The sequence below is a fragment of the Brachyhypopomus gauderio genome, chromosome 1, assembly GCF_052324685.1.
Source record: "Brachyhypopomus gauderio isolate BG-103 chromosome 1, BGAUD_0.2, whole genome shotgun sequence".
Lineage (NCBI taxonomy): Eukaryota > Metazoa > Chordata > Actinopteri > Gymnotiformes > Hypopomidae > Brachyhypopomus > Brachyhypopomus gauderio.
The window spans coordinates 43,861,065-43,874,188 of NC_135211.1; the positions used below are offsets into that span (position 1 = coordinate 43,861,065).

Below are 13,124 nucleotides of genomic sequence, written 5' to 3' on the forward strand. Positions count from 1 at the left end.
GGCGTAATCAGCAGTGATTTGTCTCAGCTGTTTTCTTGGGTTCTTGGGGAAGCTTGTGGAGACAAATCACTACTGAATCGTTTTGGCTCGCCGTTACGCTTTCAGCTAGTGATGGGACATCTGAAGCTAGGCTTCGAGATGTGTACCGAGTAAAAAGGGGGCGTGTCCGATGAAGCCCCGCTTCGGAGCTTGTGTCATATTGAGCAAAATCACGTGATCAGCAACAAACGAGGCCTCGGATAACATCGGCCACGTCATTGCTTCATTTTGCGTATCGTTTTTCTAAATAAAAGCGCTATGAACCCTGTTGCTTCGTGTTGTAGAAGGTGGTTAAATTTAAAATCTGGAACATTCTAAATTCTTTTTGCTTGATCAGGATGTACATCAGATTCACACATCAAAAACAGACTAAAAACCATTGGAAGAGGCAAACCTTATTTGTAATGTTAAAAACATTTTACATTTGGCAGACGCCCTTATCCAGAGCGACTTACATTTTATCATAAGTGAGCAATTGAGGGTTAAGGGGCGCCTCAGTCATGGCCTCAGGCCTGGGGATCAAACCCACGACCCTCCAGTTACAAGACCAGTTCCCTAACCACTTCCCTTCCCTAACCACCAGGCCATGACTGCCAAAACAGATCTAGAACCCCCAAGAAGCAATTATTTTAAACACATTCTGTTTTTTTTTATCAGTTTCTAACTCAAAATATTCAGTCTGCCTCAACAACCACTCAATTCCCAATATAGTAAAGTACAACACCTCTTCATTGTCAAACACGTTCATGACATACAAGAAAACCAAACACAACCACTAATGGTCAAGGATTAGATTGGCTACAAATCATTTTAATAATTAAAACATGACAATTAAGTATGATTTAATTGATTCTCCTGTTACTAAACATGAGTTTGATAGAAACTTTGTGACAATATTGCATTTACAAATTTTTGAAAGTATGATCCAACTAAATGACAAGGCTGTTACAGTTTCACCAGCAGATGTCACTAGTGAGTGATGAATGAAGCCTCGAGTAATGAACCTTTTTGCAAAGCAAAAGGTTGGAAAGCTTCATTGCTTCATGAGGCTTCATTTGCCCATCACTACTTTCAGCCTTTCTCTGTTTCCTCAGTCACGATGTTGTGTTCCTGTGTTAAGGTGTGTCACCACCTTGCGCTCTTTCATTCTCTCCCGCTTTTCTGCCTTGTACTGTCTCGGATGCCACGCCTTCTACCTCCACAAGAGGCACATGAGTCAGTCCTAGACTGAATCAGCAATGATCCGTTTCACCTGTTGCCATGGCTTCTTAAGGAAGTTTGTGGAGACGGATCATTACTGATTCGTTTTGGTCATGCCGGTACGCTGTCAGCCCTTCTCTGGGTTCTCAGCCATTGCGCTGTGTGATAAGGTGTCTCGTCACCTTTCTCTTTACGTTTCTCTTGTAAATCCTATCACTTATTCGAGTTTCTATCTCCTGCGCCGCTACCTGGCCTATCTCAAGTTTTTCTCCATCTGTTTCACTTCCTATCTGTTATTTATTTATTTTGGGAAGGTGTTGTTTTTGTTGCGACGTTTTTGCCTGCAGCCAGATACTTCCCCTGGCGTTCTTGCTTTCGTTTTTACGCTACAAGTTTTTTCCACGCCTTTTGAGTTGCCTTTGTTATTTTTCTCCCCTCTCTCCACGGTTGAGTTTCCGCATCGTTTTTGTTTCTATATTCTCCAGAGTGTTCTCGGTTAACACGGTGAACCGCATGAGCCATGTTTGAATTTATTAAAAGAGTAAACACATAATTGTATTTATTTGCTTACATTGTGCACACTTCCTCTGTGCGGGGCGCCGGTCTAATAAAATTGCATGTAGATGCATAAACTTAATTTAAAAATTTGAAATCACAAGCTGAAATCAATTTTTTAAATAAAATGAAATACTTTCATCCACAGAATCAGCTTTATTATGCTCTAGCAAAAATGTACCAAAAATAAAACATTTTCAAATGAGTCATGTGATGACATCACTGTGACACGGCAGCTGAAGGTAGAGACATGAGTTACAGGTGAGAGGCGTGTGGAACAGAGTGAAATGGGAACTGATACTGGGATTGGGATTGTGACGGGCGTTCGTACACACAGAGGGACACACAGGGATGGACACGTGTGCAGACACAGGGACAGAGAGGAGCTCCAACAATAATAAAGAGGTCAGCTGCTCAGGTAACTGGAAGAGCGGCTGACACACCTGAGAAACAGGTCGCCATAGCGCCCAGCAAATTACAGGTGAGTACTGTGGCATCATAAAACTGAGTCTTCATCCTGTGTTGAACCGCAGGTTTTTAAGATGAGCCCAGGGGTAAAAAAAAAATGAACATTTGGACCTTGGTGGGGGAATGAGAGAAGCAATGGAAGAGAGGTGAGTTTTGGTTGCAGTGTCACTCCAGATGACCTCAGATGTGCACGGGGCGGGTGATGCACCGGTGGACAGAGATCAGCAGGTGTCGCCTGAAATCTACGACCTGCTCTTCACAGATGATAACCAACTCCATCCACCGACAGCAGTAACAAACGACCATGTGACCATGAGCCAGCACACTCAGCCCTTACACACACACACACACACACACACACACACTTTCAGGACACTCCCTGGGTGATCCTCTGTACCTTGCATGATCACATGATGCTTCCAGATGCTGCCTTTGTTCAACATTCACAAAAATGTCCAAAATGTGGAATGAAATGATAACTGTAGTGGTACATCAAATGAACTCAGATAAGGGGGTGTGAGTTTGGACTTGAGTTTCTACCGGACTTGAGCTTCCTGCCTACTGAAACAATCTTTTTAAAATAATTTATATACACCATCTATCAAAAATCAAATGACAATTTACACAAAATTCTGCTTTTGACTTTACTCTTATTAACAGTATGGCACCATAAATTGTTTGGCTATAGCTAGAGCTGCTGTCTTTTAGCAGGTCTTCTAAACTTCCTCTTGACAAGGAGATGATCAATTGCCATATTGATGTACTCTGCAAAGGAAACCAGGAAATAGCTTGAAAAACAACAATTCCCAAAATCACTTCAGTCAGCCTAACAACAATAGGTTCACTATGACCATAAAGAAGTTATGGGAAGCCCTACTGACCGGATGAGAAGGTGTAACCAATGGTGATGAGCTTTGGGGCTGGAACAGTGCACTTCCTTCTCTGAGGTGTGTTAAGGACTTTGACCGTCATGGACCTGTCATCTCGACGTGGTTGGACTTGGGGGGGGTGAAGCTGATCTCCACCTCCCGTTTGGGGAAGCGGTTATCCTTCTGGCTCTCAGTGGAGGAGACAGAGGAGTCCTGCCGAGGGCAATCAGAGAGAGGGCTGGTGAGGACAAGACAACACGGGCTTGCAGGTGCTGGAAGGCCCTGAGCCTGTAGTGCTGATCTGGGATCAGGTCTGTATGTTTATTAGGAGATGATTGACACTGACTGCTGTCTGAATTTATCTTAACTGTTATGTCTGCATTGCTCTTCACTGTTGTGTCTGCATCTCTCTTACATGTTTTACATGTATAGCTTTACTGTGGCTTTGTGACCATATGCAGTGAGACTCAAAAAAACACTGCTAGATTTTAATAGACAACACAAGCAAGTGTATGTGTGTGCGTGTGCGTGTGTGTGTGTGTGTGTGTGTGTGTGTGTGTGTGAGAGAGAGAGACAGAGAACATTAAGTAGGTATGATGACAAGATTTTCAAACAGCCCCAAGCTTAAAAAGAATCACATATCTAGACAGAGCCGAAATATACCTTTAAAATGATACCTGGATTTTGACAATTGGTTGAGAATTGATAAAGTTATGATATTTATAACATCATGTATCACATTAAAATATAATACATTAATTACAATAGAAGTCGTGTGACTGAAATTCACATAATCTAATTCTAATTAATCATAATTAATAATTAATCATAATCTAATTCGAAGTGATGTTAACTATATTACCATTTAACAACAAGTTATATTAGAAAACAATGAGATATTAAACTACACAACACTGGTATCAGTACCGATTTCAAGAAAACACTGTGGGAACGAGTTAAACCGAGACGCTTTTAGCCTAAAGTTGCGCTACCGTGACGTTCGATACACCAATGTCAATCATGACTACCTATTTTTCGCGGTCTAGTAAAATACTTTTGCCTGCACGGATTTCGATTAAATTTGGTCAGTATTGAGATAAAAGCTGTATTTTTAGGTCCACATATATTTCGATGGTGTCCGGAGCGTTGATGAAGCCCACAGACCACTTGAATACAACAACAATCTTCTCGCTGGTCTCCCGACCTGAAATCGCCTCAGAGTTGACTATTAGCAGTGCCTGATGATTGGCTGGGTTGTGCTTGACGAAGTCACAGTAGTATTCAGGTAAAAACATGCACCTGCTAGGCGGTGAGGAGTGATGTTATATGACACCCTTACAAAAGTACAACGTAGTTTGGAACACATTACTGAGTCAGAATTTTTCGTCAGCATACCTACATTAGAATCACATTGAGCTGCACTCTGCCACAGGTCTCTTGCTGTGGTTGCTTAGTCATCTGGTCTTTCTCCTTTGGTCTCTCTGGTTTGTTCGAAGACAGAAATCTTCCTCCTGACTTTCCCTCCAACTTTGTGTCTCTCTGGAACATCAGAAGGACTCACTTCCACCCACTCTGAAAACATTCCTCTGTTTCCTCTGAGAAAAGTAGCAGGATGAGAAATATGTTGCCATCAAAGAGTACGAAGCAACGTTTACTGTCCAGCGTCCTGTAGCGTCCCGCTTGTTATGGCCCCTGGGTTGTGCGGGATCAGGACCACACGCAGTCCCACTCTCTCTGGTCCCCCTGTCCAACTTCCCCAGCTCTGTGAGAAATGGTTGCATAGCGTTACCGACGTCAGTGACTATAAAAGACGAGTTCCTTAACAATCCGTGTGTTCAAGAAATGGAATGGCCTCCCGTTACTTTCACGTAGGGATCTGATCTCCTTTAGCCGAGCGTCCAGACATCGCTCCTGCTCCACACGTGCCCTCTCTTTCTTTTCTAGGGTGAGCAGCAATTCCTGAATCAGCTTGTCTTTGTCCAGAAGCACTACAGGCAAAAGATCAAACGCCAGGTGAGGTTTTCTCCCCTTATTTCACATACTAGAGCACACCGCATGAGAGCACCGGTTCAAGAGGTCTAAAGCAGAAGGTGTCTCCGCAAATGTCAGCTCCTTCTCATGGTGTCAGCACCAGTACAGCTGTACTGTGGGGCGTTTGTCTGAAAGTGCTCACGCTGACACGTCTCCTGGTATTTATGGAGAGTTTTTTGCGACCCGACCTGCTCCTGTGGACGACATGGAAAAAGCAATGAGAAAACACGCAGGAAGCCCGTGTAAAAGATCACCAGCTCAGTGACACTGAACGAACGGCACTCACAGACCTCAGCTTCACGGTCTGCTCTTGACTCCACAGGGCACTGAGAGCTCTGTTCCTCTCCCCCTCCGCATCATGTAGCTTCCCGCTCAGCTCCCAGACGGCTCCAGTCAGGGCCATGACCTTAAAGGGGGACGACGCGGTGATCCGACACGTTAGGTTTAACGCCACCTACTCTGCCTGCCAGGTTGATTTTTGTTTAACCCCATGGTTTGGTTAGTAACCTCTGTCTGCTGCCCATCAGCGTGAATGCTGCCCTGAAACATCTCTGTGTGGAGATATGAGATGTGGTTCTTCTTCTGCAGCAGATCAGCACATAAGCTCTTCAATTGATCCTGGTCTTCATACATCTGCGTCTCGAGCCTGTAACCATACAATACAAAATGCTGTGCTGATACTGTGTACAGCCAACTGTTACCATGTTTTCAGTTCGGATCAGGCCTATGTATTATCTGATGTATAAGGCCAACTGCATGTTATTAAAAGACAAGGGAACAGTTTGAGCATTGCTGAGTGAGTAAGATCGAATAATAAGGGTCTTACCTTAAAACCTCCTGAGCTTTAGTGTTGAGTTCAAGATCTTTACATGCCAGCTTCTCCTCCATGTCTCTCTGTCTCCTCCGTGCCTCCTGCACGCTCCTCCTCTCCACCATTTTTGCAGCATCACGTTCCTCCTTTAAAGCCTTCTCCACCTGGGCCTGTTCACTCTGGCATTGCTGGAGCTTCTCCCTCAGGGCATTGCACGTGGCCTCTACCTCAGCCAGCTCCTGCTCCCTGGACCTCTCAGCTTCAGAATGGTCCACGCCGACTTAGTGCTCACAAAGTTTGAAGTTCACCAGAGTGAAGAAACGCACCTTCAGTTTTGGTACCCAGGAGCTTCTGGCGTTCTATAAGGTTCTCCACTATTTTTACAAGGGGTGCCCTCTGGCTTTCGACCACCCCAGGGGACCTGGTCGTGTTCCCCAGACACGCGTGCATCACCTCGGCATCTCTCTTTATCTCAGCCAGGTTGTCCTGTAACACTTCCGTTATCCCGTCTAGACACTCCATCCTGGACTAAACAACAGAGACAGAAACTACCACACTATCATGTAGTGGAGACAGCTAAACGCCATTTCACTGTGACACCCAAAATGGAATCCTTTCCCACTGAACTGAGAAACTGACTCACATCTCTTTGGTTGCATGTAAATTTAAAGACTGATTCTTTACACAGCAACAGGCCCCAAAGGACCCACATCCATAGTGGTGTTTACCTCCCAAAAGCCTACAATGCTGACCTTATGATCTCCTGAGCTTGGGAGAGAGGCCATCTAAGAGAGGCTGGTCAAAACCAACCTTCGTCGAAGGACACTGGGACCACAGTCAGGAAGGACCATAAAACTCTAAATTCCAACCTTATCTGATCGCCCACAGTTTAAACCCACTCTATGTCCTGTGTTATAATCCAGAGCTGAAGATACAAATATTTCAGAGATCTCTGTAACTCCAAATCTGATCTGTACACAGAATTGGGATTCAGCCTACAGGAACCAGCTCGGCGAATGCAGTCTAGAGACACCGAACTTGACCACCTTCCATACAAGGAAAGATTAATTATTCTTGAAACCAGTATTCAACATTCCAGCCTTAAGAACAAAGGACCACAAGACCATTTAAATGTGAACACTGTGCCATGTGGTTGATATAAAGACACAACTTATGATCTTTCATGTATTCAGTATTAAGTGATCTTATTAGAATACGTGTTACTGTATAAACACACCACATTGATGCATATCTATGTATTAGTTTGTATGTTACTCATCGAATGTAATCATTCTCATGTGTACGTATGTGACCTCACATTTATGCCTGTCTGTGCATTATGTCATTTGTTGTCCAAAAGTGGAAATTGAGAATGGCTCAATGTGTAGACTAATAGAACCAAATTAGTTCTTGTTTAGGCAGAGTATGTAAGACAATTTATTTAGGATTAGTTTACTTTGTCTTCGAATTGTGTTAATCTGTCTTCTTTGGTTAAGTCATTAACTAGACCTGGAAAGACGGGCACTCCTCGCTCTCCCCCTCTCTCTCTCTCTCTTTCTCTCCCCTGTCTGGGCAGAGGTCATGAATATTCATTAATAAAGGCCAATGGTCAATGGCCTGATGAACATGAAAGCGCCTTACAATTACGCCCCTAAAACTTGTTTTAAAAGCCCTAGCTCGAAGCGAAACAATGAGCTTGGCAGCCTGGTAATTTGGGAAGACTTGGAGAACTTCGCCAGAGTCGCCGAGACTCAAAGACTCGAACACGCCAAACCATCGCGACTGTTCGCTGGACTCACGCCGAACACCGCAATGTCCAGAAGAGCGATGCCAAGAAACCGCAACTAACGCTCTCACCGAGTCCAACAGAAGATTCTTCTTTATTTTATTTTAGTTTCTTTATTCTACGTTTCGTCGTCAAAAGTACTTTTATTTCGTCTAGTCGTTCAAGTCAAGCTCATCTTCTTTCTCAGTCAAGTCATCTGCACAAGTTTGTCTGCGCCCTCAAGCTTCGACTGTGACGTCACCGCTAAGCCTCCGCGACCCGAGCCGTCTCACGTGACCTGCTCCGCAGACCTTAGCCGCCTCAAGAAACGAACCGTGAACGCGCACCGGTTGGTCCGCGTAACCACGTCTCTCCTTCGAAGTAAGACGCTCAGTTCATATGCTGTTTTGGGGTTGCCAGCTGCTATTTCTCCCGGAGTCCAAAATAGTAAATACTGTTACCATTAACCTGCCCAAACGTCCTCTTTCTTCTTTTCTATTCTCTCTCTAAAGACCTTGTGTCCGGCCCTGGGTCCTACGCTAGTTAGGCAAGCCTTAGGATAGTCATATAATACATTTAAATCTCATGACCGTCGATAACTGCATCATTCGCTGTTGTTGTTTAATTTTATATTCTTTGTTGTTCACTATTATATCCCTGGTTTAAATTAGTAGATTCACATATAGGTTTAGTTTCAATTTGAGCCAAATCATTCATATGCTTTGTATCAATTGTAATATTAACCATTTAATAAATGAGGACATTTATTCATCTGGTCACGGTGGTAAATGCATATTTTGGTCGATGGTATTAGGTCACTGCGCGGAACCAGAACTTAACCCTTTAGTAATGAGACTGATCAAACCATATTCCACCTAACTCCGTTATCACAATACTGGTTCCTGAGCAATCAGGATGGTGCCCCGTTCATAATCCATAAACTAATATATGTATCCGCTACAATCATATAAATAGAAGAGGTCTGATAGATGCATAAACTAGAGCTTTTTACCTATATATATATATATATAGGTAAAAAGCTCTAGCTTATGCATCTATCATGTGACTATTGTGTTTAACATATACTAATAAAGCATAGCATTAAGGAAAAAACCAAGGCTCAGTATGCCTTAGAATTGTATTGTCTTTCCCCTGGATGTCCTTGGCCCATTCCTGGAATCTTCTGATGTTCCTAAACTGACCTCGCTGGAGATGCCAGCTTATCTCCTAGTCTCAACATGGAAGTGGCCATGTCGGCTCTCAGACCATCATGAGATCACCAAGCGTGGATGGGGCGTGCGAGGGGAGGGGCCGATATACATTTTTCAAATCATATGTGATTTATGTCAAGTTTATCCAATCATATGATTTAATCATCTCATGTTCACCTCGTGAACATCTTGTGTGCTTAGGAATTAAAATATAAGAGATGGGAGTTTGGAGGGGGGATTAGCTCTCTTTTGCAGATGCTCTTGTGTGTCTGTTAACTGAGAACTCTGGATTAATCCATACTTGCTGAATAAATTCATTTTACTTTATTATCTTACCCAACTGCTTCTGACTATTACTGTGCTCACCATTTAAGGGTTACAGAATTTCAACCACAATTTGGCACCCCAGATGGGACTCCGCGACTGAGAATGGCACACCTGAGAGATCTAAGCGCTTAGCTCCTAAAGGCCTTACTTCATCCAGCCAACAACAACTTACGTTGAGTGGGACTCGCAGGTGACTGCCTCCTCAGCGACTGAGTTTTCCCAGAAACGAACTACAGATAAATTAATTAAACCCTGGTCAGTACAACTAAAGTGTTTAGATAAACTTATTGCAGAGTTTGTGACTTCTCTCTTGGTGCGTGCATACACAGGCGACGCCAGACGCAGTTCGTAGGAAACTGTCAAGATCAGGGGATCTAACTCGATGAGAGTCGAGAGGTTTGGCGGTCAAACTCCACGGGGGGGTATACAGGTGGCACCATTGGTGGTTACCAGGCAGGATAACCGAGTGATTGGGAGTTTCACCCTCGGCTGGGAGTCGAGCACCAGGTGGCCGCGCATAACTGTGGGCTGACGAGCACACAGTTAGCAGAAAACCAGTGAGAGTGAAAGTCCCGTTCTGCGTGAGTGTTGCATGAGAGAGTGTAGGTGAGTAACTGTTTCTCTCCTCAGAAGCAGTATAATGGGCAGGTGCCACAGTAAAAGTGAAGAGTAAGGGGCCGGTAATTGTGCAGCGCAGCCAACCTGGTAAAACACATGAGAGAACGTTATGGGCCAGAGAGTTTGAGTCAATTTCAAGTATGGGTTTCAAAGGGTGATTTTCCAGGGGAACTCAACTCAACTTTATTTATAGAGTACTTTAAGAACAGCAGCCGAAACAAAGTGCTGTACATAAGAATAGAACATTTAGACATTGTGATGTATTGGTGTTATAACTGTTCATCCTCCACATCACCTGTAGGGGGTGCTATAACACGGATGAATGATGTGTTGGCACTCGGCGAATAAAACAACTCACATGTTGAAGTAGCTGAACCTAACAAATGTGTCCGGTTGTGTTTATCTCATAGTGCAGCATATTGATGCTATCCATAAGTAATTTATATCACAGTTAGACTGTGAAAACATTACAGACATAAAACAACTAATAGCAAAAAATGGATAAAACTATATTAACTAAAACTGTAAAAGGAATCAATAGAACAAATCAAAGAATAAAACTAAAACAGTAAAAACTAAAAAACTAAAAAACATACAAAGTCTCATGCTGTGTTAAAAGCCAATGAATAAAAGTGGGTTTTAAGACTTGTTGGGGCGTCCACCAGAAGGGAGTTTTAACATGGCACCATTAAAACGAAATTTGGCAGCATTAAAACGAAATTTGATAAGAGAACAATTTAATGGGTTTAAAGTCAACTGGGAAGCATTTGACATGTGGGAGAGGGAGGCAAGAAGATGGGAATAAAAGTGGCAATCGAAAACTAAAAATGAAGTTCAGCAGGGACTTCAAACTTCAGTTTTCTGAGTGTCTTACAGGTCCTGACCTGGATGGACACCCCAGACGGCCCCGACCCGTCAACGATACACCGGCACCGACAGAACCAACGACTACCCTAGACAGCAGCGACGGCAGCGACCCAGGCTCCTTCCCACCCCTACCACCTGCACTTCCCGAGACTTTGACACCGCCGTGTCTGGTGGAAGTCAGACCAATGACATCACGCATCATGGAGACCCCAACACCACTTCCTTAAACTTCAACACAGTGGGCCAGCCCAGAGGCAGCACACAGTGGAGCACAGACTGCACAGGCTACAGCGCAGGCTACAAGCCAAGACTGGACACTCCCCTCCCATGAGCAGCCTCCACCGCCCTGCCACCCAGACTGGATGACTGTCCCATCAACACCTGGACGTGTGACATGTCCAGAGACAGAGGCAGCAGGACAAAGCAGACCAACACGAGACATTACCGGTGTTACAAAAGTTAAGTCAGGCACCTGGCAGTGGCTCAGATAATGACAAGTCATGAAGCAGCGAGACGAGACAATCGCACAGACTGGAAAAAGTGAGGAAAGAAGAACAGAGGGAAAAGGTCGTGGGAAAGGGAACAGCCAGAAGGATGATGAGGACGACACATGTTATGTCTGTGGGGAAAGTGGACATTGGGCACGAGAATGCCTGCAGAAAAAGACAAAGCAAGAGAAACAGAAACCACCAGTAGGAGGATGACGACTGACGGGAGGAGGGGTCGGCTGGTGACGCTCCGAAAGGGTCAGGTAGGACACAACATTTTTTCCTATGCTTTGCAATGAAGGAAATGCTTTCGCTAACACATGCTGATACTGTTGATAATGATAAAATGCTTTGCAATGAAGAACTACTTTTGCCTATACATGCTGATGACAGTGAAGAAAATGATAAAGTGATTAAATCTGCTGTTGAGTTTTTGCAAAATAAATATGGTTGACAATTTGAAGACAGTTATGCTGCTGATATTGATCATTGAGGCTTACTGTAATAGTAGGGGGAACTGAAATAGCTTTTTGTGTGTACGCTCTGGTGCAAGCCATTCTGTTATTAAAGTATCCTGAGTGTAGTGAGTCACCACATGTGAGTGGCAGGTATCTCCTGTCGGTTGGTGCTTTAGGAACACAGTCACGGAGTCGTTCTCTGTTCCCCTCACCTACTCATTATAGGAGATGGGGACTAAATTTAACGTTTTGTTGCTGGTATTAAATGCATGCCTAATACGTTTGCGAGTCTTCAGATTTAAGTCGGACCGGACGGTCTGAAAGTTCAATTATCTGATTCGGTACAAGCTATGCAGCTGTCATGAGACCCGCTCTTTCATGCATATGGGTGGCAACTGAGCACCTGTCCCACAGGAGATATTAAGACAGAACTGATTCTTGCGCATTTTCTTACTAACCCCACGGGTACAGATGACTTCATGGACCTGTGCATGCTACACCACACCGCACACATACATGAGGGAGGGCCAGATATGGCATACAAGCTAAATGATTTAGAGAACTTGAACAGACCAAAATGCTAATACTAAAGTGTGTGTTTGGACTCAACGTGTGGGGGTTCAGGCTGGCTAGAGCAGAGCAGAGCGTGTTTCAAATGGTGAACAGTACTGCACATGTCTTGATGGCCACGCCCACAGGTTGAGAGGGGCAGAGTTTGGGGGCGTGGCTAATGTGAATGCTGGATGTGGATGACGGGAAGAATGGGCGGGATGGTGTTGAGTACAGCCAATTACAGGACATCTACCCTAAAACTCTGAACTGGGTAGTCAGAGTGAGAAGAGGGGGTAGAACTCCTGATGGGTGAGCCGCCAACATTCCAGTATTCAAAATAGTGTGTGTGTGTGTGTGTGTGTGTGTGTGTGTGTGTGTGTGTGTGTGTGTGTGTGTGTGTAGTGCTAGAGGTGCTGTGGTCAAAAGGCTCAATCTGAGAGTAAATGATTTTTGATTGTTAATGTGATTAATAATTTTTTTTTTGTACCGGTACATCCAAATTCTTAGTTTTGGTTTATGTTTGATGTTTATGTTTCAGTGGTCGACCTCATACTCATTTTTATATTTGTTAATGTCAAACCATATACAACGAGGCACTGCAGCACAGCCTGCAGTCGTTGGAATTAAACCTGAGCTCAGTCATATTTAATTTGTTTGCTATATGAGGCCAGTGTCAATGCAACATGACTAAGTTGTTAAAGCATTTAGCAGCTGAAAAGCACAAAGTTGTGCAAATCAGATTGCAATTTGTGCAGATTAAAATCAAATTCCTGGGTCATCTGGCTACCCCAGACAGTGATCCCTGCATGAAATATTGACACATGTCAATAAGGAAGGAGGATGAGTTTGAATATGCACAAATTAT

General features: G+C 43.9%; 1 protein-coding gene and 1 long non-coding RNA gene across 16 annotated transcripts in view; one reads left to right on the forward strand and one right to left on the reverse strand.

The window, feature by feature from the left end:
* LOC143521618 (uncharacterized) overlaps positions 1-13,124 on the forward strand; it is a 316,853-nt gene that overhangs the window by 213,462 nt on the left and 90,267 nt on the right. The gene's annotated exons all lie outside the window — the stretch shown is intronic.
* Positions 2,054-4,548, reverse strand: LOC143527588 (uncharacterized). The gene is made up of 3 exons (XR_013134188.1): positions 4,527-4,548; positions 3,144-3,344; positions 2,054-3,027 (listed from the first exon to the last, which is right to left on the reverse strand). It is a non-coding gene; the product is annotated as an uncharacterized LOC143527588 (long non-coding RNA).